This window comes from Protopterus annectens, chromosome 13.part0 (genome assembly GCF_019279795.1).
Source record: "Protopterus annectens isolate FY-2018-M chromosome 13.part0, PAN1.0, whole genome shotgun sequence".
Taxonomy (NCBI): domain Eukaryota; kingdom Metazoa; phylum Chordata; order Ceratodontiformes; family Protopteridae; genus Protopterus; species Protopterus annectens.
In genome coordinates, this window is record NC_056747.1 from 397,052,420 (window position 1) to 397,077,774 (window position 25,355).

Here is a 25,355-nt window from a genome sequence, read left to right on the forward strand (position 1 = left end):
GTGCTGCTGGACATTTCACTTGTCTGAAGCTGTACTGGATTTTTCTGATGTGCTGTCTGACATTTCACTTGTCTGAACCTGTAATGGATTGTCCTGATTTGCTGTGTCTGACATTTCACTTATCTGAACCTGTATTGGATTGCCCTGCTGTGCTATCGGACATTTCACTTGTCTGAAGCTATAGTGGATTGTCCCGATGTGCTGTTGACATTTCAATTCTCTGAAGCTGTACTTCATTGTCCTGATATGCTGACTTACATTTCACTTGTCTGAAGCTGTGCTGGATTGTCCTGGTGTGCTGTCTGACATTTCACTTGACTGAAGTTGTACTGGATTGTCCTGATTTGCTGTCTGAAATTTCACTTGTCTAATGCTGTACTGGATTGTCATGATGTGCTGTTGACATTTACCTTGTCTAAAGCTGTACTGGCTTGGCCTGATATGTTTTCTGACATTTCATTTGTCTGAAGCTGTACTGCATTAACCTGGTATGCTGTCTGACATTTCATTTGTCTGAAGCTGTACTGCATTACCCTGATATGCTGTTGGAAATTTCACTTGTCTGAAGCTGTACTGGAGTGTCTTGATGTGCTCTCTGACATTTCCCTTGTCTGAATCTATACTGCATTGTCCTGATGTTCTGTCTGACATTTCACTTGTCTGAAGCTGTACTGGATTGCCCTTATTAGCTGTTGGACATTTCCCGTGTCTGAAGCTGTAGTGGATTGTTCTGATGTGCTCTCTAAAATTTCACTTGTCTGAAGCTGTACTGGATTGTCCTGATGTGCTGTCTGAGATTTCACTTGTCTGAAGCTGTATTGGATTGTTCTGATTTGCTGCCTGACATTTCACTTGTCTGAAGTTGTACTGGATATTCCTGATTTGCTGTCTGACATTTCTCTTATCTGAACCTGTATTGGATTGCCCTGCTGCGCTGTTGGACATTTCATTTATCTGAAGGTGTACTGGATTGTCCTGATGTGCTGTTGAACATTTCACTTATCTGAAGCTGTACTGGATTGTCCTGCTCTGCTATTGACATTTCAATTGTCTGAAGCTTTACTGGATTGTACTGATTTGCTGTCTGACATTTCACTTGTCTGAAGCTGTACTGGATTGTCCTGATGTGCTGTCTAACATTTCCCATGTCTGAAGCTGTACTGGATTGTGCTGATGTACTTGTCTGACATTTTACTTGTCTGAAGCTGTAATGGAGTGTCCTGATGTGCTGTCAGACATGTCACTTGTCTGAAGCTGTAGTGCATTGCCCTAATGTGCTGTTGACGTTTCATTTGTCTAAAGCTGTACAGCATTGTCCTGATGTGCTGTCTGACATTTTATTTGTCTGAAGCTGTACTGGATTGCCCTGCTGCACTGTCAGACATTTCACTTATCTGAAGCTATATTGGATTGTCGTGATGTGCTCTTGACATTTCATTTGTCTGAAGCTGTATTGAATTTTCCTGATGTGCTGTCAGACATTTCACTTGTCTGAAGCTGTACTGGATTGTCCTGATGTGCTGTCTGGCATTTCACTTGTCGGAAGCTGTACTGCTTTGTCCTGATGTGCTGTCTGACATTTGACTTGTCTGAAGCTGTACCAGATTGCCCTGATTTGCTGTCTGACATTTCACATGTCTGAAGCTGTACTGGATTTTCCTGATGTGCTGTGTGACATTTCACTTGTCTGAATTTGTACTAGATTGTCCTGGTTATCTGTCTGACATTTCACTTATCTGAACCTGTATTGGATTTTCCTGCTGTGCTGTCTGACATTTCAGTTGTCTGAAGCTCTACTGAATTTTCCTGATGTGCTGTCTGACATTTTACTTGTCTGAAGGTATACTGGATTGTCCTGGTTATATGTCTGACATTTCACTTATCTGAACCTGTATTGGATTGCCCTGATGTCCTGTCTGACATTTCACTTGTCTGAAGCTGTACCAGATTGCCCTGATTTGCTGTCTGACATTTCACTTGTCTGAAGCTGTAGCAGATTGTCCTGATATGCTGTCTGACATTTCACTTGTCTGAAGCTGTATTGTATTGTCCTGATGTGATGTCTGACATTTCACTTGTATGAAGCTGTACTGCATTTCCCTGATATGCTGTTGAATATTTCACTTCTCTGAAGCTGTACTAGATTGTCCTGATGTGCTGCCAGACATTTCAGTTGTCTGAAGCTGTAGTGGATTGTCCAGATGTGCTGTCTGACATTTCACTTGTCTGAAGCTGTAGTGGATTGTCCTGATGTACTGTTGACATGTCACTTGTCTGAAGCTGTACTGGAGTGTCCTGCTGTGCTGTCGAACATTTCACTTGTTTGAACCTGTACTGGAGTGTCCTGATGTACTCTCTGACATTTCACTTGTCTGAAGCTATACTGCATTGCCCTTATGCGCTGTCTGACATTTCACTTGTATGAAGCTGTGCTGCATTTCACTGATATGCTGTTGGATATTTCACTTCTCTGAAGCTGTACTAGATTGTCCTGATGTGCTGCCAGACATTTCTCTTGTCTGAAGCTATACTGGATTGTTCTGATGTGCTGTCTGACATTTCACTAGTCCACAGCTGTAGCAGATTACCCTGATGTGCTGTCTGACATGTCACTTGTCTGAAGATGTACAGGATTGTTCTGCTGTGCTGTCTGACATTTCACTTGTCTGAAGCTGTAGTGGATTGTCCAGATGTGCTGTTGACATGTCACTTGTCTGAAGCTGTACTGGAGTGTCCTGATGTGCTGTCGGACATTTCACTTGTCTGAACCTGTACTGGAGTGTCCTGATGTGCTCTCTGACATTTCACATATCTAAAGCTGTACTGGATTGTCCTGAGGTGCTGCTGGACATTTCACTTGTCTGAAGCTGTACTGGATTTTTCTGATGTGCTGTCTGACATTTCACTTGTCTGAACCTGTAATGGATTGTCCTGATTTGCTGTGTCTGACATTTCACTTATCTGAACCTGTATTGGATTGCCCTGCTGTGCTATCGGACATTTCACTTGTCTGAAGCTATAGTGGATTGTCCTGATGTGCTGTTGACATTTCATTTCTCTGAAGCTGTACTGCATTGTCCTGATATGCTGACTTACATTTCACTTGTCTGAAGCTGTACTGGATTGTCCTGGTGTGCTGTCTGACATTTCACTTGACTGAAGTTGTACTGGATTGTCCTGATTTGCTGTCTGAAATTTCACTTGTCTAATGCTGTACTGGATTGTCATGATGTGCTGTTGACATTTACCTTGTCTGAAGCTATACTGGCTTGGCCTGATATGTTTTCTGACATTTCATGTGTCTGAAGCTGTACTGCATTAACCTGGTATGCTGTTGACATGTCACTTGTCTGAAGCTGTACTGGAGTGTCTTGATGTGCTCTCTGACATTTCCCTTGTCTGAATCTATACTGCATTGTCCTGATGTTCTGTCTGACATTTCACTTGTCTGAAGCTGTACTGGATTGCCCTTATTAGCTGTTGGACATTTCACATGTCTGAAGCTGTAGTGGATTATTCTGATGTGCTCTCTAAAATTTCACTTGTCTGAAGCTGTCCTGGATTGTCCTGATGTGCTGTCTGAGATTTCACTTGTCTGAAGCTGTATTGGATTGTTCTGATTTGCTGCCTGACATTTCACTTGTCTGAATTTGTACTGGATTGTCCTGATTTGCTGTCTGACATTTCTCTTATCTGAACCTGTATTGGATTGCCCTGCTGTGCTGTTGGACATTTCACTTATCTGAAGGTGTACTGGATTGTCCTGATGTGCTGTCGAACATTTCACTTATCTGAAGCTGTACTGGATTTTCCTGATATGCTGTTGGACATTTCACTAGTCTGAAGCTGTACTGGATTGTCCTGCTGTGCTATTGACATTTCAATTGTCTGAAGCTTTACTGGATTGTACTGATTTGCTGTCTGACATTTCACTTGTCTGAAGCTGTACTGGATTGTCCTGATGTGCTGTCTGACATTTCCCATGTCTGAAGCTGTACTGGATTGTGCTGATGTACTTGTCTGACATTTCACTTGTCTGAAGCTGTAATGCATTGCCCTAATGTGCTGTTGACATTTCATTTGTCTAAAGCTGTACTGCATTGTCCTGATGTGCTGTCTAACATTTTATTTGTCTAAAGCTGTACTGGATTGCCCTGCTGCGCTGTCAGACATTTCACTTATCTGAAGCTATATTGGATTGTCCTGACGTGCTCTTGACATTTCACTTGTCTGAAGCTGTATTGAATTTTCCTGATGTGCTGTCAGACATTTCACTTGTCTGAAGCTGTACTGGATTGTCCTGATTTGCTGTTGGAAATTTCACTTGTCTGAAGCTGTACTGGAGTGTCCTGATGTGCTCTCTGACGTTTCACTTGTCTGAATCTATAATGCATCGTCCTGATGTGCTGTCTGACATTTCACTTGTCAGAAGCTGTACTGGATTGCCCTTATTAGCTGTTGGACATTTCACATGTCTGAAGCTGTAGTGGATTGTTCTGATGTGCTCTCCAAAATTTCACTTGTCTGAAGCTGTACTGGATTGTCCTGATGTGCTGTCTGAGATTTCACTTGTCTGAAGCTGTATTGGATTGTTCTGATTTGCTGCCTGAAATTTCACTTGTCTAAAGCTGTACTGGATTGTCCTGATGTGCTGTCTGACATTTCACTTATCTGAAGTTGTACTGGATTGTCCTGATTTGCTGTCTGACATTTCTCTTATCTGAACCTGTATTGGATTGCCCTGCTGTGCTGTCAGACATTTCACTTGTCTGAAGCTGTACTACATTTCACTTGACTGAAGTTGTACTGGACTGTCCTGATTTTCTGTCTGACATTTCTCTTAACTGAACCTGTATTGGATTGCCCTGCTGTGCTGTCAGACATTTCACTTGTCTGAAGCTGTACTGGATGTTCCTGATGTGCTGTCTGACATTTCACTTGTCTGAAGCTGTACTGGATTGTCCTGATGTGCTGTCTGACATTTCACTTGTCTGAAGTTGTACTGGATTGTCCTGATTTGCTGTCTGAAATTTCACTTGTCTGAAGCTGTACTGGATTGGCTTGCTGTGCTGTCACACATTTCACTTGTTTGAAGCTGTACTGGATTGTCCTGATTTGCTGTCTGACATTTCTCTTATCTGAACCTGTATTGGATTGCCCTGCTGTGCTGTCAGACGTTTCACTTGTCTGAAGTTGTACTGGATGTCCTGATGTGCTGCAGGACATTTCACTTGTCTGAAGCTGTACTGCATTGTCCTGATATGCTGACTTACATTTCACTTGTCTGAAGCTGTACTGAGTTGTTCTGATAAGCTGTCTGATATTTCACTTGTCTGAAGCTGTACTGGATTGTCCTGGTGTGCTGTCTGATATTTCACTTGACTGAAGTTGTACTGGTTTGTTCTGATTTGCTGTCTGACATGTCACTTATCTGAACCTGTATTGGATTGCCCTGTTGTGCTGTTGGACATTTCACTTGTCTGAAGCTGTACTGCATTGTCCTGATATGCTGTCTGACATTTCACTTGTCTGAAGTTGTACTGGATTGTCCTGATTTGCTGTCTGAAATTTCACTTGTTTGAAGCTGTACTGGATTGCCCTGCTGTGCTGTCACACATTTCACTTGTCTGAAGCTGTACTGGATTGCCCTGATGTGCTGTCTGACATTTCACTTGTCTGAAGCTGTACTGCATTGTCCTGATATACTGTCTGACATTTCACTTGTCTGAAGTTGTACTGGATTGTCTTGATACGCTGTCTGACATTTCACTTGTCTGAAGTTGTACTGGATTGTCTTGATACGCTGTCTGACATTTCACTTGTCTGAAGCTGTACTGGATTGTCCTGATGTGCTGACATTCACTTGTTTGAAGCTGTACTGGATTGCCCTGCTGTGCTGTCACACATTTCACTTATCTGAACCTGTATTGGATTGCCCTGCTGTGCTGTTGGACATTTCACTTGTCTGAAGCTGTACTGCATTGTCCTGATATGCTGTCTGACATTTCACTTGTCTGAAGCTGTACTGGATTGTCCTGATTTGCTGTCTGAAATTTCACTTGTTTGAAGCTGTACTGGATTGCCCTGCTGTGCTGTCACACATTTCACTTGTCTGAAGCTGTACTGGATTGCCCTGATGTGCTGTCTGACATTTCACTTGTGTGAAGCTGTACTGCATTGTCCTGATATACTGTCTGACATTTCACTTGTCTGAAGTTGTACTGGATTGTCTTGATACGCTGTCTGACATTTCACTTGTCTGAAGCTGTACTGGATTGTCCTGATAAGCTGACATTCACTTGTCTGAAGCTGTACTGGATTGTCCTGATGTGCTATCTGACATTTCACTTGTCTGAAGCTGTACTGCATTGTCCTGATATGCTGTCTGACATTTCACTTGTCTGAAGCTGTACTGGATTGTACTGATATGCTGTCTGACATTTCACTTGTCTGAAGCTGTACAGGATTGTCCTGATTTGCTGTCTGACATTTCACTTGTCTGAACCTATATTAGATTGTCCTGCTGTACCGTCTGACATTTCACTTATCTGAAGCTGTACTGGATTGTCCAGATGTGCTGTCTGACATTTGACTTGTCTGAAGCTGTACCAGATTGCCCTGATTTGCTGTCTGACATTTCACATGTCTGAAGCTGTACTGGATTTTCCTGATGTGCTGTGTGACATTTCACTTGTCTGAATTTGTACTGGATATTCCTGCTGTGCTGTCTGATATTTCAGTTGTCTGAAGCTCTACTGAATTTTCCTGATGTGCTGTCTGACATTTCACTTGTTTGAAGGTATACTGGATTGTCCTGGTTATATGTCTGATATTTCACTTATCTGAACCTGTATTGGATTGCCCTGATGTCCTGTCTGACATTTCACTTGTCTGAAGCTGTACCAGATTGCCCTGATTTGCTGTCTGACATTTCACTTGTCTGAAGCTGTAGCAGATTGTCCTGATATGCTGTCTGACATTTCACTTGTCTGAAGCTGTATTGTATTGTCCTGATGTGATGTCTGACATTTCACTTGTATGAAGCTGTACTGCATTTCCCTGATATGCTGTTGAATATTTCACTTCTCTGAAGCTGTACTAGATTGTCCTGATGTGCTGCCAGACATTTCACTCATCTGAAGCTGTAGTGGATTGTCCAGATGTGCTGTCTGACATTTCACTTGTCTGAAGCTGTAGTGGATTGTCCTGATGTGCTGACATGTCACTTGTCTGAAGCTGTACTGGAGTGTCCTGATGTGCTGTCAAACATTTCACTTGTTTGAACCTGTACTGGAGTGTCCTGATGTGCTCTCTGACATTTCACTTGTCTGAAGCTATACTGCATTGCCCCTATGCGCTGTCTGATATTTCACTTGTATGAAGCTGTGCTGCATTTCCCTGATATGCTGTTGGATATTTCACTTCTCTGAAGCTGTACTAGATTGTCCTGATGTGCTGTCTGGCATTTCACTTGTTGGAAGCTGTACTGCTTTGTCCAGATGTGCTGTCTGACATTTGACTTGTCTGAAGCTGTACCAGATTGCCCTGATTTGCTGTCTGACATTTCTCATGTCTGAAGCTGTACTGGATTTTCCTGATGTGTAGTGTGACATTTCACTTGTCTGAATTTGTACTGGATATTCCTGCTGTGCTGTCTGACATTTCAGTTGTCTGAAGCTCTACTGAATTTTCCTGATGTGCTGTCTGACATTTCACTTGTCTGAAGGTATACTGGATTGTCCTGGTTATATGTCTGACATTTCACTTATATGAACCTGTATTGGATTGCTCTGATGTCCTGTCCGACATTTCACTTGTCTGAAGCTGTACCAGATTGCCCTGATTTACTGTCTGACATTTCACTTGTCTGAAGCTGTAGCAGATTGTCCTGATAAGCTGTCTGACATTTCACTTGTCTGAAGCTGTATTGTCCTGATGTGCTGTCTGACATTTCACTTGTATGAAGCTGTACTGCATTTCCCTGATATGCTGTTGAATATTTCACTTCTCTGAAGCTGTACTAGATTGTCCTGATGTGCTGCCAGACATTTCACTTGTCTGAAGCTGTAGTGGATTGTCCAGATGTGCTGTCTGACATTTCACTTGTCTGAAGCTGTAGTGGATTGTTCTGATGTGCTGTTGACATGTCACTTGTCTGAAGCTGTACTGGAGTGTCCTGATGTGCTGTCGAACATTTCACTTGTTTGAACCTGTACTGGAGTGTCCTGATGTGCTCTCTGACATTTCACTTGTCTGAAGCTATACTGCATTGCCGTTATGCGCTGTCTGACATTTCACTTGTATGAAGCTGTGCTGCATTTCCCTGATATGCTGTTGGATATTTCACTTCTCTGAAGATGTACTGGATTTTCCTGATGTGCTGCCAGACATTTCACTTGTCTGAAGCTATACTGGATTGTTCTGATGTGCTGTCTGACATTTCACTAGTTCAAAGCTGTAGCAGATTACCCTGATGTGCTGTCTGACATGTTACTTGTCTGAAGCTGTACAGGATTGTTCTGCTGTGCTGTCTGACATTTCACTTGTCTGAGGCTGTAGTGGATTGTCTCGATGTGCTGTCTGACATGTCACTTGTCTGAAGATGTGCGGGATTGTTCTGCTGTGCTGTCTGACATTTCACTTGTCTGAAGCTGTAGTGGATTGTCCAGATGTGCTGTCTGACATTTCACTTGTCTGAAGCTGTAGTGGATTTTCCTGATGTGCTGTTGACATGTCACTTTTCTGAAGCTGTACTGGAGTGTCCTGATGTGCTGTCAGACATTTCACATGTCTGAACCTGTCCTGGAGTGTCCTGATGTGCTCTCTGACATTTCACATGTCTAAAGCTGTACTGGATTGTCCTGATGTGCTGCTGGACATTTCACTTGTCTGAAGCTGTACTGGATTTTTCTGATGTGCTGTCTGACATTTCACTTGTCTGAACCTGTAATGGATTGTCCTGATTTGCTGTGTCTGACATTTCACTTATCTGAACCTGTATTGTATTGCCCTGCTGTGCTATCGGACATTTCACTTGTCTGAAGCTATAGTGGATTGTCCTGATGTGCTGTTGACATTTCATTTCTCTGAAGCTGTACTGCATTGTCCTGATATGCTGACTTACATTTCACTTGTCTGAAGCTGTACTGGATTGTCCTGGTGTGCTGTCTGACATTTCACTTGACTGAAGTTGTACTGGATTGTCCTGATTTGCTGTCTGAAATTTCACTTGTCTGATGCTGTACTGGATTGTCATGATGTGCTGTTGACATTTACCTTGTCTAAAGCTGTACTGGCTTGGCCTGATATGTTTTCTGACATTTCATTTGTCTGAAGCTGTACTGCATTAACCTGGTATGCTGTCTGACATTTCATTTGTCTGAAGCTGTACTGCATTACCCTGATATGCTGTTGGAAATTTCACTTGTCTGAAGCTGTACTGGAGTGTCTTGATGTGCTCTCTGACATTTCCCTTGTCTGAATCTATACTGCATTGTCCTGATGTTCTGTCTGACATTTCACTTGTCTGAAGCTGTACTGGATTGCCCTTACTAGCTGTTGGACATTTCCCGTGTCTGAAGCTGTAGTGGATTGTTCTGATGTGCTCTCTAAAATTTCACTTGTCTGAAGCTGTACTGGATTGTCCTGATGTGCTGTCTGAGATTTCACTTGTCTGAAGCTGTATTGGATTGTTCTGATTTGCTGCCTGACATTTCACTTGTCTGAAGTTGTACTGGATTGTCCTGATTTGCTGTCTGACATTTCTCTTATCTGAACCTGTATTGGATTGCCCTGCTGTGCTGTTGGACATTTCACTTATCTGAAGGTGTACTGGATTGTCCTGATGTGCTGTTGAACATTTCACTTATCTGAAGCTGTACTGGATTGTCCTGCTCTGCTATTGACATTTCAATTGTCTGAAGCTTTACTGGATTGTACTGATTTGCTGTCTGACATTTCACTTGTCTGAAGCTGTACTGGATTGTCCTGATGTGCTGTTGGACATTGCACTTGTCTGAAGCTGTACTGGATTGTCCTGATGTACTGTCTGACATTTCACTTGTCTGAATCTGTACTGGATTGTCCTGATGTGCTGTCAGACATGTCACTTGTCTGAAGCTGTAGTGGATTGTCCTGATGTGTTGTTGACATTTCATTTGTCTAAAGCTGTACTGCATTGTCCTGATGTGCTGTTTGACCTTTCATTTGTCTGAAGCTGTACTGGATTGCCCTGATGTGCTGTCAGACATTTCACTTATCTGAAGCTATATTGGATTGTCCTGACGTGCACGTGACATTTCACTTGTCTGAAGCTGTATTGAATTTTCCTGATGTGCTGTCAGACATTTCACTTGTCTGAAGCTGTACTGGATTGTCCTGATGTGCTGTCTGCCATTTCACTTGTCGGAAGCTGTACTGCTTTGTCCTGATGTGCTGTCTGACATTTCACTTGTCTGAAGCTATACTAGATTGCCCTGATTTGCTGTCTGACATTTCACTTGTCTGAACTGGATTAGATTGTCCTGCTGTGCCGTCTGACTTTTCACTTGTCTGAAGCTGTACAAGATTTCCCTGATTTGCTGTCTGATATTTCACTTATCTAAAGCTGTGCTGGATTGTCCTGATGTGCTGTCAGACATTTCACTTGTCTGAAGCTGTACTGGGTTTTCCTGATGTGCTGTCTGGCGTTTCACTTACCTGAAGCTCTACTGCTTTGTCCTGATGTGTGGTTGACATTTCACTTGCCTGAAGCTGTATTGAATTGCCCTGATGTACTGCATGACATTTCACTTGTCTGAAGCTGTACTGGATTGTCCTGATTTGCTGTTGGAAATTTCACTTGTCTGAAGCTGTACTGGAGTGTCCTGATGTGCTCTCTGACGTTTCACTTGTCTGAATCTATACTGCATCGTCCTGATGTGCTGTCTGACATTTCACTTGTCAGAAGCTGTACTGGATTGCCCTTATTAGCTGTTGGACATTAAACATGTCTGAAGCTGTAGTGGATTGTTCTGATGTGCTCTCTAAAATTTCACTTGTCTGAAGCTGTACTGGATTGTCCTGATGTGCTGTCTGAGATTTCACTTGTCTGAAGCTGTATTGGATTGTTCTGATTTGCTGCCTGAAATTTCACTTGTCTAAAGCTGTACTGGATTGTCCTGATGTGCTGTCTGACATTTCACTTATCTGAAGTTGTACTGGATTGTCCTGATTTGCTGTCTGACATTTCTCTTATCTGAACCTGTATTGGATTGCCCTGCTGTGCTGTCAGACATTTCACTTGTCTGAAGCTGTACTACATTTCACTTGACTGAAGTTGTACTGGACTGTCCTGATTTTCTGTCTGACATTTCTCTTAACTGAACCTGTATTGGATTGCCCTGCTGTGCTGTCAGACATTTCACTTGTCTGAAGCTGTACTGGATGTTCCTGATGTGCTGTCTGACATTTCACTTGTCTGAAGCTGTACTGGATTGTCCTGATGTGCTGTCTGACATTTCACTTGTCTGAAGTTGTACTGGATTGTCCTGATTTGCTGTCTGAAATTTCACTTGTCTGAAGCTGTACTGGATTGGCTTGCTGTGCTGTCACACATTTCACTTGTTTGAAGCTGTACTGGATTGTCCTGATTTGCTGTCTGACATTTCTCTTATCTGAACCTGTATTGGATTGCCCTGCTGTGCTGTCAGACGTTTCACTTGTCTGAAGTTGTACTGGATGTCCTGATGTGCTGCAGGACATTTCACTTGTCTGAAGCTGTACTGCATTGTCCTGATATGCTGACTTACATTTCACTTGTCTGAAGCTGTACTGAGTTGTTCTGATAAGCTGTCTGATATTTCACTTGTCTGAAGCTGTACTGGATTGTCCTGGTGTGCTGTCTGATATTTCACTTGACTGAAGTTGTACTGGTTTGTCCTGATTTGCTGTCTGACGTGTCACTTATCTGAACCTGTATTGGATTGCCCTGCTGTGCTGTTGGACATTTCACTTGTCTGAAGCTGTACTGCATTGTCCTGATATGCTGTCTGACATTTCACTTGTCTGAAGTTGTACTGGATTGTCCTGATTTGCTGTCTGACATTTCACTTGTCTGAAGCTGTACAGGATTGCCCTGATGTGCTGTCTGACATTTCACTTGTCTGAAGCTGTACTGCATTGTCCTGATATACTGTCTGACATTTCACTTGTCTGAAGTTGTACTGGATTGTGTTGATTTGCTGTCTCACATTTCACTTGTCTGAAGCTGTACTGGATTGTCCTGATGTGCTGTCTGACATTTCACTTGTCTGAAGCTGTACTGGATTGTCCTGATGTGCTGCTGGACATTTCACTTGTCTGAAGCTGTACTGGATTGCCCTGCTGTGCTGTCTGACATTTCACTTATCTGAACCTGTATTGGATTGCCCTGCTGTGCTGTTGGACATTTCACTTGTCTGAAGCTGTACTGCATTGTCCTGATATGCTGTCTGACATTTCACTTGTCTGAAGTTGTACTGGATTGTCCTGATTTGCTGTCTGAAATTTCACTTGTTTGAAGCTGTACTGGATTGCCCTGCTGTGCTGTCACACATTTCACTTGTCTGAAGCTGTACTGGATTGCCCTGATGTGCTGTCTGACATTTCACTTGTCTGAAGCTGTACTGCATTGTCCTGATATACTGTCTGACATTTCACTTGTCTGAAGTTGTACTGGATTGTCTTGATACGCTGTCTGACATTTCACTTGTCTGAAGCTGTACTGGATTGTCCTGATGTGCTGACATTCACTTGTCTGAAGCTGTAATGGATTGTCCTGATGTGCTATCTGACATTTCACTTGTCTGAAGCTGTACTGTACTGTCCTGATATGCTGTCTGACATTTCACTTGTCTGAAGCTGTACTGGATTGTACTGATATGCTGTCTGACATTTCACTTGTCTGCAGCTGTACTGGATTGTCCTGATTTGCTGTCTGACATTTCACTTGTCTGAACCTATATTAGATTGTCCTGCTGTACCGTCTGACATTTCACTTATCTGAAGCTGTACTGGATTGTCCTGATGTTCTGTCAGACATTTCACTTATCTGAAGCTGTACTGGATTTTCCTGATATGCTGTTGGACATTGCACTTGTCTGAAGTTGTACTGGATTGTCCTGATTTGCTGTCTGAAATTTCACTTGTCTGAAGCTGTACTGGATTGCCCTGCTGTGCTGTCACACATTTCACTTGTCTGAAGCTGTACTGGATTGTCCTGATGTGCTGTCTGACATTTCACTTATCTGAAGTTGTACTAGATTGGCTTGCTGTGCTGTCACACATTTCACTTGATTGTCCTGATTTTCTGTCTGACATTTCTCTTATCTGAACCTGTATTGGATTGCCCTGCTGTGCTGTCAGACATTTCACTTGTCTGAAGCTGTACTACATTTCACTTGACTGAAGTTGTACTGGATTGTCCTGATTTGCTGTTGGACATTTCTCTTATCTGAACCTGTATGGGATTGCTGTGCTGTGCTGTCAGGCATTTCACTTGTCTGAAGCTGTACTGGATGTTCTTCATGTGCTGTCTGACATTTTACTTGTCTGAAGCTGTACTGGATTGCCCTGCTGTGATGTCACACATTTCACTAGTCTGAAGCTGTACTGGATTGTCCTGATGTGCTGTCTGACATTTCACTTGTCTGAAGCTGTACTGCATTGTCCTGATATGCTGTCTGACATTTCACTTGTCTGAAGCTGTACTGGATTGTCCTGATGTGCTGTCTGACATTTCACTTGTCTGAAGCTGTACCAGATTGTCCTGATGTGCTGTCTGACATTTCACTTGTCTGAAGCTGTACTGCATTGTCCTGATATGCTGTCTGACATTTCACTTGTCTGAAGCTGTACTGGATTGTCCTGATATGCTGTCTGACATTTCACTTGTCTGAAGCTGTACTGGACTGTCCTGATTTGCTGTCTGACATTTCCCCTGTCTGAAGCTGTACTGGATTGTCCTGATGTACTGCTTGACATTTCACTTGTCTGAATCTGTACTGGATTGTCTTGATATGCTGTCTGACATTTCACTTGTCTGAAGCTGTACTGGATTGTCCTGATGTGCTATCTGACATTTCATTTGTCTGAAGCTATACAGATTGTCCTGATGTGCTGTGTGACATTTCACTTGTCTGAAGCTGTACTGCACTGTCCAGATATGCTGTCTGACATTTCACTTGTCTGAAGCTGTACTGGACTGTCCTGATAGGCTGTCTGAAATTTCACTTGTCTGAAGCTGTACTGGATTGTCCTGATGTGCTGTCTGACATTTCCCCTGTATGAAGCTGTACTGGATTGTCCTGATGTACTGTCTGACATTTCACTTGTCTGAAGCTGTACTGGATTGTCCTGATGTGCTGTCAGATGTTTCACTTATCTGAAGCTATATTGGATTGTCCTGACGTGCTCTTGACATTTCACTTGTCTGAAGTTGTATTGAATTTTCCTGATGTGCTGTCAGACATTTCACTTGTCTGAAGCTGCACTGGATTGTCCTGACATGCTGTCTGGCAATTCACTTGTCGGAAGCTGTGCTGCTTTGTCCTGATATACTGTCTGACATTTCACTTGTATGAAGCTGTACTGGATTGTCTTGATATGCTGTCTGACATTTCACTTGTCTGAAGCTGTACTGGATTGTCCTGATGTGCTGGCTGACATTTCACTTGTCTGAATCTGTACTGGATTGTCCTGATGTGCTGTCTGACATTTCACTTGTCTGAAGCTGTACTGCATTGTCCTGATATGCTGTCTGACATTTCACTTGTCTGAAGCTGTACTGAATATTCCTGATATGCTGTCTGACATTTCACTTGTCTGAAGCTGTACTGGATTGTCCTGATTTGCTGTCTGACATTTCACTTGTCTGAACCTATATTAGATTGTCCTGCTGTACCGTCTGACATTTCACTTATCTGAAGCTGTACTGGACTGTCCTGATGTGCTGTCAGACATTTCACTTATCTAAAGCTGTACTGGATTTTCTTGATATGCTGTTGGACATTTCTCTTGTCTGAAGCTGTACTGGATTGTCCTGATGTGCTATTGACATTTCAATTGTCTGAAGCTTTACTGGATTGTACTGATTTGCTGTCTGACAGTTCACTTGTCTGAAGCTGTACTGGATATTTCTGATGTGCTGTCTGACATTTCCCCTGTCTGAAGCTGTACTGGATTGTCCTGATGTACTGTCTGACATTTCACTTGGCTGAAGCTGTACTGGATTGTCCTGATGTGCTGTCGGACATGTCACTTGTCTGATGCTGTAGTGGAGTGTCCTGATGTGCTGTTGACATTTCATTTGTCTAAAGCTGTACTGCATTGTCCTGATGTGCTGTCTAACATTTCATTTGTCTGAACCTATATTAGATTGTCCTGCTGTACCGTCTGACATTTCACTTATCTGAAGCTGTACTGGACTGTCCTGATGTGCTGTCAGACATTTCACTTATCTAAAGCTGTACTGGATTTTCTTGATATGCTGTTGGACATTTCTCTTGTCTGAAGCTGTACTGGATTGTCCTGATGTGCTATTGACATTTCAATTGTCTGAAGCTTTACTGGATTGTACTGATTTGCTGTCTGACATTTCACTTGTCTGAAGCTGTACTGGATATTTCTGATGTGCTGTCTGACATTTCCCCTGTCTGAAGCTGTACTGGATTGTCCTGATGTACTGTCTGACATTTCACTTGGCTGAAGCTGTACTGGATTGTCCTGATGTGCTGTCGGACATGTCACTTGTCTGATGCTGTAGTGGAGTGTCCTGATGTGCTGTTGACATTTCATTTGTCTAAAGCTGTACTGCATTGTCCTGATGTGCTGTCTAACATTTCATTTGTCTGAAGCTGTACTGGATTGCCCTGCTGTGCTGTCAGATGTTTCACTTATCTGAAGCTATATTGGATTGTCCTGACGTGCTCTTGACATTTCACTTGTCTGAAGCTGTATTGAATTTCCCTGATGTGCTGTCAGACATTTCACTTGACTGAAGCTGTTCTGGATTGTCCTGACATGTTGTCTGGCATTTCACTTGTCGGAAGCTGTACTGCTTTGCCCTGATGTGCTGTCTGACATTTCACTTGTCTGAAGCTGTTCTATATTGCCCTGATTTTCTGTCTGACATTTCACTTGTCTGAACCTGGATTAGATTGTCCTGCTGTGCCATCTGATATTTCACTTGTCTGAAGCTGTACTAGATTGCCCTGATTTGCTGTCTGACATTTCACTTATCTAAAGCTGTGCTGGATTGTTCTGATGTGCTTTTGGAGATTTCACTTTTCTGAAGCTGTACTGGATTTTCCTGATGTGCTGTCTGGCATTTCACTTATCTGAAGCTGTACTGCTTTGCCCTGATGTGTGGTTGACATTTCACTTGCCTGAAGCTGTATTGGATTGCCCTGATGTGCTGTCTGACATTTCACTTGTCTGAAGCTGTACTGGATTGTCCTGATTTGCTGTATGTGACATTTCACTTATTTGAACCTGTATTGGATTGACCTGCTGAGCTGTAGGATATCTCACTTGTCTGAAGCTATAGCGGATTGTCCTGATGTGCTGTTGACATTTCATTTGTCTGAAGCTGTACTGCTTTGTTCTGGTGTGCTGTCTGACATTTCATTTGTCTGAAGCTGTACTAGATTTTCCTGATTTGCTGTATGACATTTCACTTGTCTGAACCTGTGTTAGATTGTCCTGCTGTGTCATCTGACATTTCACTTGTCTGAAGCTGTACTAGATTGCCCTGATTTGCTCTCTGACATTTCACTTATCTAAAGATGTACTAGATTCTCCTGATGTGCGGTCAGACATTTCATTTGTCTGAAGCTGTACTGGATTGCCCTGCTGTGCTGTCAGACATTTCACTTGTCTGAAGCTGTACTGGATTGTTCTGTCATGCTCTTGACATTTCACTTGTCTAAAGCTGTACTGCTTTGATCTGATTTGCTGTCTGACATTTCACTTGTCTGAAGCTGTACTGGATTGTCCTGATTTGCTGTCTGACATTTCACTTGTCTGAATCTGTATTAGATTCTCCTGCTGTGCCATCTGACATTTCACTTATTTGAAGCTGTACTTTATTGTCCTGATGTGCTGTCGGACATTTCACTTATCTGAAGCTGTACTGGATTTTCCTGATATACTGTTGGACATTTCACTTGTTTGAAGCTGTACTGGATGGTCCTAATGTGCTGCCTAACATTTCATTTGTCTGAAGCTGTACTGGATTGTCCTGACGTGCTGTCTGACATTTCACTTGTCTGAAGCTGTACTGGATTGTCCTGACGTGCTCTTGACATTTCACTTGTCTGATGTTATATTTGATTTTCCTGATGTGCTGTCGGACATTTCACTTGTCTGAAGCTGTACTGGATTACCCTGCTGTGCTGTCGCACATTTTACTTGTCTGAAGCTGTAGTAGATTGTCCTGATGTGCTGTCTGACATTTCACTTGTCTGAAGCTGTTCTGCATTGTCCTGATGTGCTGTCCGACATTTCACTTGTCTGAAGCTGTACGGGATTTTCCTGATTTGCTGTGTAATATTTCACTTATCTAAAGCTGTGCTGGATTGCCCTGATTTACTGTCTGACATTTCACCTTTCTGAACCGTTATTAGATTGTCCTGCTGTGCCATCTGACATTTCACTTTTCTGAAACTGTACTAGATTGCCCTGATTTGCTGTGTGATATTTCACTTATCTAAAACTGTGCTGGATTGTCCTGATCTGCTGTCGGACATTTCACTTGTCTGAAGCTGTACTGGATTTTCCTGATGTGCTGTCTGACAGCTCACTTATCTGAAGCTGTACTGCATTGTCCTGATTTGCTGTGTCTGACATTTCACTTATCTGAACCTGTATTGGCTTGCCCTGCTGTGCTGTCGGATATTTCATTTCTCTGAAGCTGTACTGCATTGTCCTGATATGCTGTCTGATATTTCATTTGTCTAAAGCTGTACTGGATTGTCCTGATTTGCTGTATGACATTTCACTTGTCTGAACCTGTATTAGATTGTCATGCTGTGCTGTCTGACATTTTATTTCTCTGAAGCTGTACTAGATTGCCCTGATTTGCTGTATGACATTTCACTTGTCTGAACCTGTATTAAATTGTCCTGCTGTGCTTTCTGACATTTTATTTCTCTGAAGCTGTACTAGATTGCCCTGTTTTGCTGTCTGACATTTCACTTATCTAAAGCTGTACTGGATTCTCCTGATGTTCTGTTGGACATTTCATTTGTCTGAAGCTGTACTGGATTATCCTGACCTGCTCTTGACATTTCACTTGTCTGAAGCTGTACTGCTTTGTCCTGATGTGCTCTCCGACATTTCACTTGTCTGAAGCTGTACTAGATTGCCCTGATTTGCCGCCTGACATTTCACTTGTCTGAAGCTGTACTGCATTGTCCTGATATGCTGTCTGACATTTCACTTGTCTGAAGCTGTACTGGATTTTCCTGATGTGCTGTCTGGCATTTCACTTATCTGAAGCTGTACTGCTTTGTCCTGATGTGTGGTTGACGTTTCATTTGCCTGAAGCTGTAATGAATTTCCCTGATGTGCTGTCTGACATTTCACGTGTCTAAAGCTGTACTGCATTGTCCTGATGTGCTGTCTGACATTTCACTTGTCTGAAGCTGTACTGGACTGTCCTGATGTGCTGTCTGACATTTCTGTTGTCTGAAGCTGCATTGCATTGCCCTGATGTGCTGTCTGGCATTTCACGTGTCTGAAGCTGTACTGCATTGTCCTGATGTGCTGTCTGACATTTTACTTGTCTGAAGTTGTACTGGATTGTCCTGATGTGCTGTTGACATTTAACTTGTCTGAAGCTGTACTGGACTGTCCTGATGGGCTGTCTGACATTTCACTTGTCCGAACCTGTACTGCATTTACCTGATAGGCTGTTGGACATTTCACTTGTCTGAAGCTGTACTTGATTGTCCTGATGGGCTCCTTGACATTTCACTTGTCTGAAGCTGTACTGGATTGTCCTGATGTACTGTCAGACATGTCACTTTTCTGAAGCTGTACTGCATTGTCCTGATGTGCTGTCAGACATTTCACTTGTCTGAAGCTGTACTAGATTGCCCTGATTTGCTATCTGACATTTCACTTGTCTGAACCTGTATTAGATTGTCCTGCTATGCCATCTGACATTTCACTTATCTGAAGCTTTACTGGATTGTCCTGATGTGATCTTGACATTTCACTTGTCTGAAGCTGTACTGGATTGTCCTGATCTGCTGTTGACATGTTACTTGTCGGAAGCTGTACTGGATTGTCCTGATTTGCTTTCAGACATTTCACTTGTCTGAAGCTGTACAGGATTTTTTTTGCTGTGCTGTCTGACATTTCACTATTCTGAAGCTCTAGTGGATTGTCTGGATGTGCTGTCTGACATGTCACTTGTCTGATGCTGTATTGGATTGTCCAGATGTGCTGTCTGACATGTCATTTGTCTGAAGCTGTATAGGATTGTTCTGCTGTGCTGTCTGACATTTCACTTGTCTGAAGTTGTAGTGGATTGCCCGGATGTACTGTCTGACATTTCCTTGTCTGAAGTTCTACTGCACTGTCCTGATGTGCTGTTGGACATTTCACTTGTCTGTACCTGTACTGCATTACCCTGACATGTTATTGGAACATTTTACTTGTCTGAAGCTGTACAGGATTGTCCTGATGTCCTGCTTGACATTTCACTTGTCTGAAGCTGTACCAAATTGCCCTGATGTGCTGTCTGACTTTTCACTTGTCTGAAGGTGTACCAGATTGCCCTGATTTGCTGTCTGATATTTCACTTGTCTGAAACTGTACTGAATTGCCGTGATGTGCTGTCTGACATTTCACTTGTCTGAAGGTATACTGGATTGTCCTGGTTATATGTCTGACATTTCACTTGTCTGAACCTGTATTCGATTGCCCTGATGTCCTGTCTGACACTTCACTTGTCTGAAGCTGTACTGCATTGCCGTGATATGCTGTTTGACATTTCATTTGTCTGAAGCTGTACTGAATTGCTCTCATGCGCTGTCTGACCCTTCACTTGTTTGAAGCTGTACCAGACTGCCCTGATAATGTTGTTCGACATTTCACTTGTCTGAAGCTGTACTGCATTGCCCTGATATGCTGTTGGACATTTCACTTGTCTGAAGCTGTACTGCATTGCCCTGATATGCTGTTGGACATTTCACTTGTCTGAAGCTGTACTGGACTGTCATGATGTGCTGTCAGACATTTCACTTTTCTGAAGCTGTACTGGATTCTCCTGATGTGCTTCTGACATTTCACTTGTCTGAAGCTGTACTAGATTGTCCTGATTTGCTGTCAGACATTTCACTTGTCTGAAGTTGTATTGGATTGTCCTGATGTGCTGTCTGACATTTCACTTGTGCAAAGATTGCTTTTTGACATTTCAGGTTTATTCCATACTTTTTTTCTGCCATTTCCCTTAATATAATGGATGTTTGTTCATTCAGTTTCAAATCCCAATCACTCCGCACCACATGCTCCAGAGACCTCAACCTCATTACCACAATCAACAGACCATGCTGGAGGGACAGGTCATAACCCAGAGACTGCCCATGTTATGGAATAGACTTCCCATACATGTCAAACAGAGCACCTCACTGGCCCTCTTCAAGAGAAATCTTGATGACTGGATGGGAAAGAAAATTCACCCCGGGGATTAATCCAGTGGTTCTACTTGACAGAGGCACTGGGAACTAAGGTCAGGTGGTATGACGCCAGGGTATTCCTATGGGCTAGGCTTGTAAAGGCTCCAGGGTCATTAGCCTAGTACACACATATGAACATATGAACCTATGAAACTGTACTGGATTCTCCTGATGTGCTATCTGACATTGCTCACATTTCTACTTCTCCTACTATAAACGTCTCTATAGTCCACTGAGAGGAAATAATGGAGTGAAAACCTTATGAAAAAATTAATGATTTTGCACCACAGTCATGTAGCACATCAGGATGAATGCATTTACTTGAATAACTGTATATTCATAATGATGTTTAAAGTGAATGAACAAACATCCATTTAATTAAGAGAAATGGCAGAAAAAAAGTATGGAATAAACCTGAAATGACAAAAAGCAATCTTTGCACAAGTCAAGACAACATCCTATTTTTCTTCTTCTTCGGATATTGACATATGACCCCCACCCCCCATAACTGCACTGCTTGCATACTATGACTACTTTGGCTTTTCTATATAGAGAGATATATAGATCTTGAGAGAGGAATCACTTTGTTCTACCTAATCACTCTTAAAGTTGCAGCTAACTCGCTGTAACTGCCCTTCACTTTTTTATCATTTTTGTAAATCTGCCTCTATTTGGCAAGAATCCATGGACCACACTTTTCTGACAACATGTATACAGTGATATATTAAGCTAATCCACCCCCTTCCTGGATGTCAGAAGCATATATTTTAATATAATTATGCATGCAAACATATAGACATGGTTTGAGACCTAAAGACTACAAATGTGAACCGCAACAAGTAAACTAACTGCCATTGCCACTTATTATAGTGACATTCTACTTGTTTACAAAGGGATAGCATTTCTTTAAAGTCTGTCTTAAAAACAATTTTGTCCTGAATTTTTAAGACACTTTAATTGTGTTTTTTTCTTCCTCCTTATTAACTACAGAAATAGCACTAAACCTCCTCCTGATGACTACCTTTGGTACCTGTTGTCATGGAAATTAAAGTGCTATATTTGTCTCAAGCAAATAGAGTATGACACATTAACAGAAGCATATTTTATTAATATACATTTGGATATATATATATATATATATATATATATATATATATATATATATATATATATACACGTATACACACCCACAACATGTGTATAAATATATATATGGAAAAAAGCAACACAGTCCCAACAGAGGAACAAATGCACCACCAGTTAGTAGCACCACAAAAACAGCAGCAGTAATATAAATCCAAAAGTACTGGTAGAGCAAACCATGGCAAAATAGAAGCATAAATAAACGGCATGTCTGAAGAAGCGGCAATGGTAGCCGTGAAAGCGCTTACACAATAAACGTTTATTTATGCTTCCATTTTGCCTTGGTTTGCTCTAGCAGTACTTTTCGACAAATATATATATAAATGTGTGTGTGTGTGTGTGTGTGTGCGCGTGTGTGTGCGTATGTGTGTGTGTGTGTGTGTGTGTGTGTGTGTGTGTGTGTGCGTGTGTGTGTGTGTGTGTGTGTGTGTGTGTGTGCGTGTGTGCGTGCATGTGTGTGTGCCTGTTTAAAATTATTATTCATGAAGAACCAACCTCAAACCAAGAAACAAATATTTTAAACCTGCATTCTGCTGAAGATTTGTCAGTACAATAATGCAGACTTAAAGAGATTCACTAGCAAACAAGGGACCATAAATTCATTAGTCCAAATAATAGCCGAAGTGCACATTTTTTACCCTGTTGTCAGTCTTTGTGAATTGATTTAACTGACTTTGGGTTTAGAGGCTTTTTTTCCTGTGGTCTGGTTAGTTTGATGTCCCTGGTCCAGTATGCTTAGTATGTTTTTATGTTAGTCATCTACGAATAGATTGTTTGCCCCATCCATGTGGATATCTGTGATGTCCTGTCTTTTCTAGAATTTGCAGCCATTTTCAGTTTATAACACTCTTGTCTATATTTCTGTATGGATGATACCCACTGATATGAACTGTGTTTCTAAGCTGTTATCAAAAGAGTCGGATTATTTCTTTATGCATTTTTACCTATTTGTCTGGGTAAGCCCACAGGACACAACTGTTCCTTTTCATGGGTGACCCAGGACACTATCTGATTAAATGACTTGATCAGAATTACACAATAGCCAACTGAAGGCAGACAGAATCAAATCCAGTCCCAATGTGTATAAGAAGGAGCTCATTAACAGCTCAGAGCTTGGAACGTACAGGGTTATGTGAACTGTTTCAAAGATAATTGTAGCCTGAACTAAGTTTAGCTCTCATAATACTCTGAGGTGATTTTAAAATGTATTGCTGAATGTAATTTGTAGGTATGACTCAGATATCTATTACATCTGTGTGTGTGTGTGTAATGTTTTACATCACACCTACTTAGATTTGTGATATCTGTCTCATTTTTTGGCAAATGTTCAATATTTGCCTAGTGACATAGTTTTCTAGATGAAAGGCCTCAGAATTAATTAATTCAATTACCTGGCAAACAAATAATAAAATAAACAAAATAAATCTTCCAAAGTTTAGCTATGTAAATCATGTCAGCTAAGCCTGAAAGTGTTCATTTTTTTTGTTTTGTTTTGTCAAGAGTGACTGTCCATTTGAGCCTGAAAATCTGCCCCAGCAGCAGTTCCTAATCATTGAATGACTAATACTCAGGCATAACAGGTTCAGTTACTGGTCTCTGTGCTGGAAGAAGCAGCCAGAGACTCATGGGAATGTGGACTCCATAACAGATCACCAGGCTGAGGGAATGTACTGAAACAGCCCTGATACAAAAACTGCAGCTCCTACAACTTGTGACTCCGGGAGTGTGAGGCAGTCAAGAAATGGCTGTGCACCACCCTCAATGGAATCATGAGTGTGCAAAAACAAGTATATACACTGGGTGTTAGTATACTAGGTATTACACTGTGCTTTTCAGTCAAACTGGGAGTGGCGGTGTTAAGAACATGGGAACAATTTCTTAACCCAGTTCAGCTCCATACCACAGACTTATGAAACCTTAACTATGAGCAAGATGACCCAAGATCAGTTACTGGCTTGGGAACTGGAGGAGCAGGGGAGGAGAGGGTGGGAATGAGCATCTGATTTCAGCCCACCATTTTGAGGGGGAAAAAGGTGATCCAGCCCACTGTGGTGCCAATATCTATTGGAGAGAGAACTGCACAGTATGGCACACTGTATGCTGGGGTCATGCTGGGTAGGAAAGCATACACATGTACACAAACACACAGGGGAAGGTCCATAGTCCCTCATGTCAGCTGTCATTGCGGGATTAAACAACAAAACAGAAACTGGCATCATATCTGCCTCGATTATGTCAGCACATTAAACAGCTTGTGCCCTGGTGAGGGGAAAATTAATGAGGGGTAGTAGTAGCAGTTAGATGGTTAGCAGGCTTGAGGTTTAAGAAAAAATAATATTAAAACATAACTCCTACATCTTCCTCAGATAATAGGCATGATCTCAGTCTCTCACTCCCCTGCTCCCAGCACCATACATCACCAAGGGTAAGGAGAAAAGAATGTGCCAATAAAGGGATGATGTCTGATGGCTAAAGGAGAAACAGAGGCAAACAAAAAGAAAAAGAAAAGACTAACCAATAAGTCAAAGAGAGGCCCTTGTTTCCAGAGTTTGATAAAATTCCTCATCTTTCTGCAGTTCCTAGAGCTTATTGTTTCCTCAATATTTTGTTGAGGTTGACAGCACTTTTATTATTATAAAAGTGAATAAATTATGACAGAATTACATTCAATCTAGTTAGTTCAAGTGCTTCAGTGTTGCAAGTTATTTGTGAAGGCATGCTTTTGATATCACTGCCTTAAATAAATTAAGCTCTCTCTCATAGCTTTGCAAACATTTAGTTTTGCCAAAAATTCTTGTGTCAAAATAAACACTACAATGATTTCTGCGAAACTATAGGAGACAGCATCTGATATGGAACAGAAAAAGGACTAGTCACAAATAAATGAGTATCACCCTCACCAAGAAAAAAACATGTGTGTTATCAGAGGAAACTTGACAACCTGTAAGACATTATTCCAAAGGTATAATTTGTCTTTCCATAATTTGTAAGGAAAAAAATGTATAACAGCAGCAGCCATAATATACTAATGTGATGGTAAATGGCCAATCAGAAGAAAGTAATACCAAAGAAACATGGCTCTTAGAGAGTAGCAATCAGGATCAAAAGCAGAGAGCAGGAAGCAATCATCCCTGTTTTGACTTAGGCTATTTATTTCTGGACTTGAATGAGCACAGCAGTCAGGCTGGGTACCGAGGGGATCATCATTCACAAGGGGTACCAGGCACAGGAAAATTGGAGGACAGGGGGTACTTTTTCAAGTCTTGTCTTGGAAACCAGTTTATCCTAATGATTAAAGCATTTAAAAAAATAAAATAATTAAAGATGAACACCTCAACAACCCTGATACTCTATTATCAAGATTTGAGAATTGTATTAACTTTTACTATAGTCAAACTGGATTTTTAAGACTGTGAAGAGGAGGAAGGAATGAATAAAGGAGTTAGATTTGCTCAAGACAGACTTCTCTCAAAGAAGTACTCTAGCTTCCACTTAAAATTCCAAGAAGTT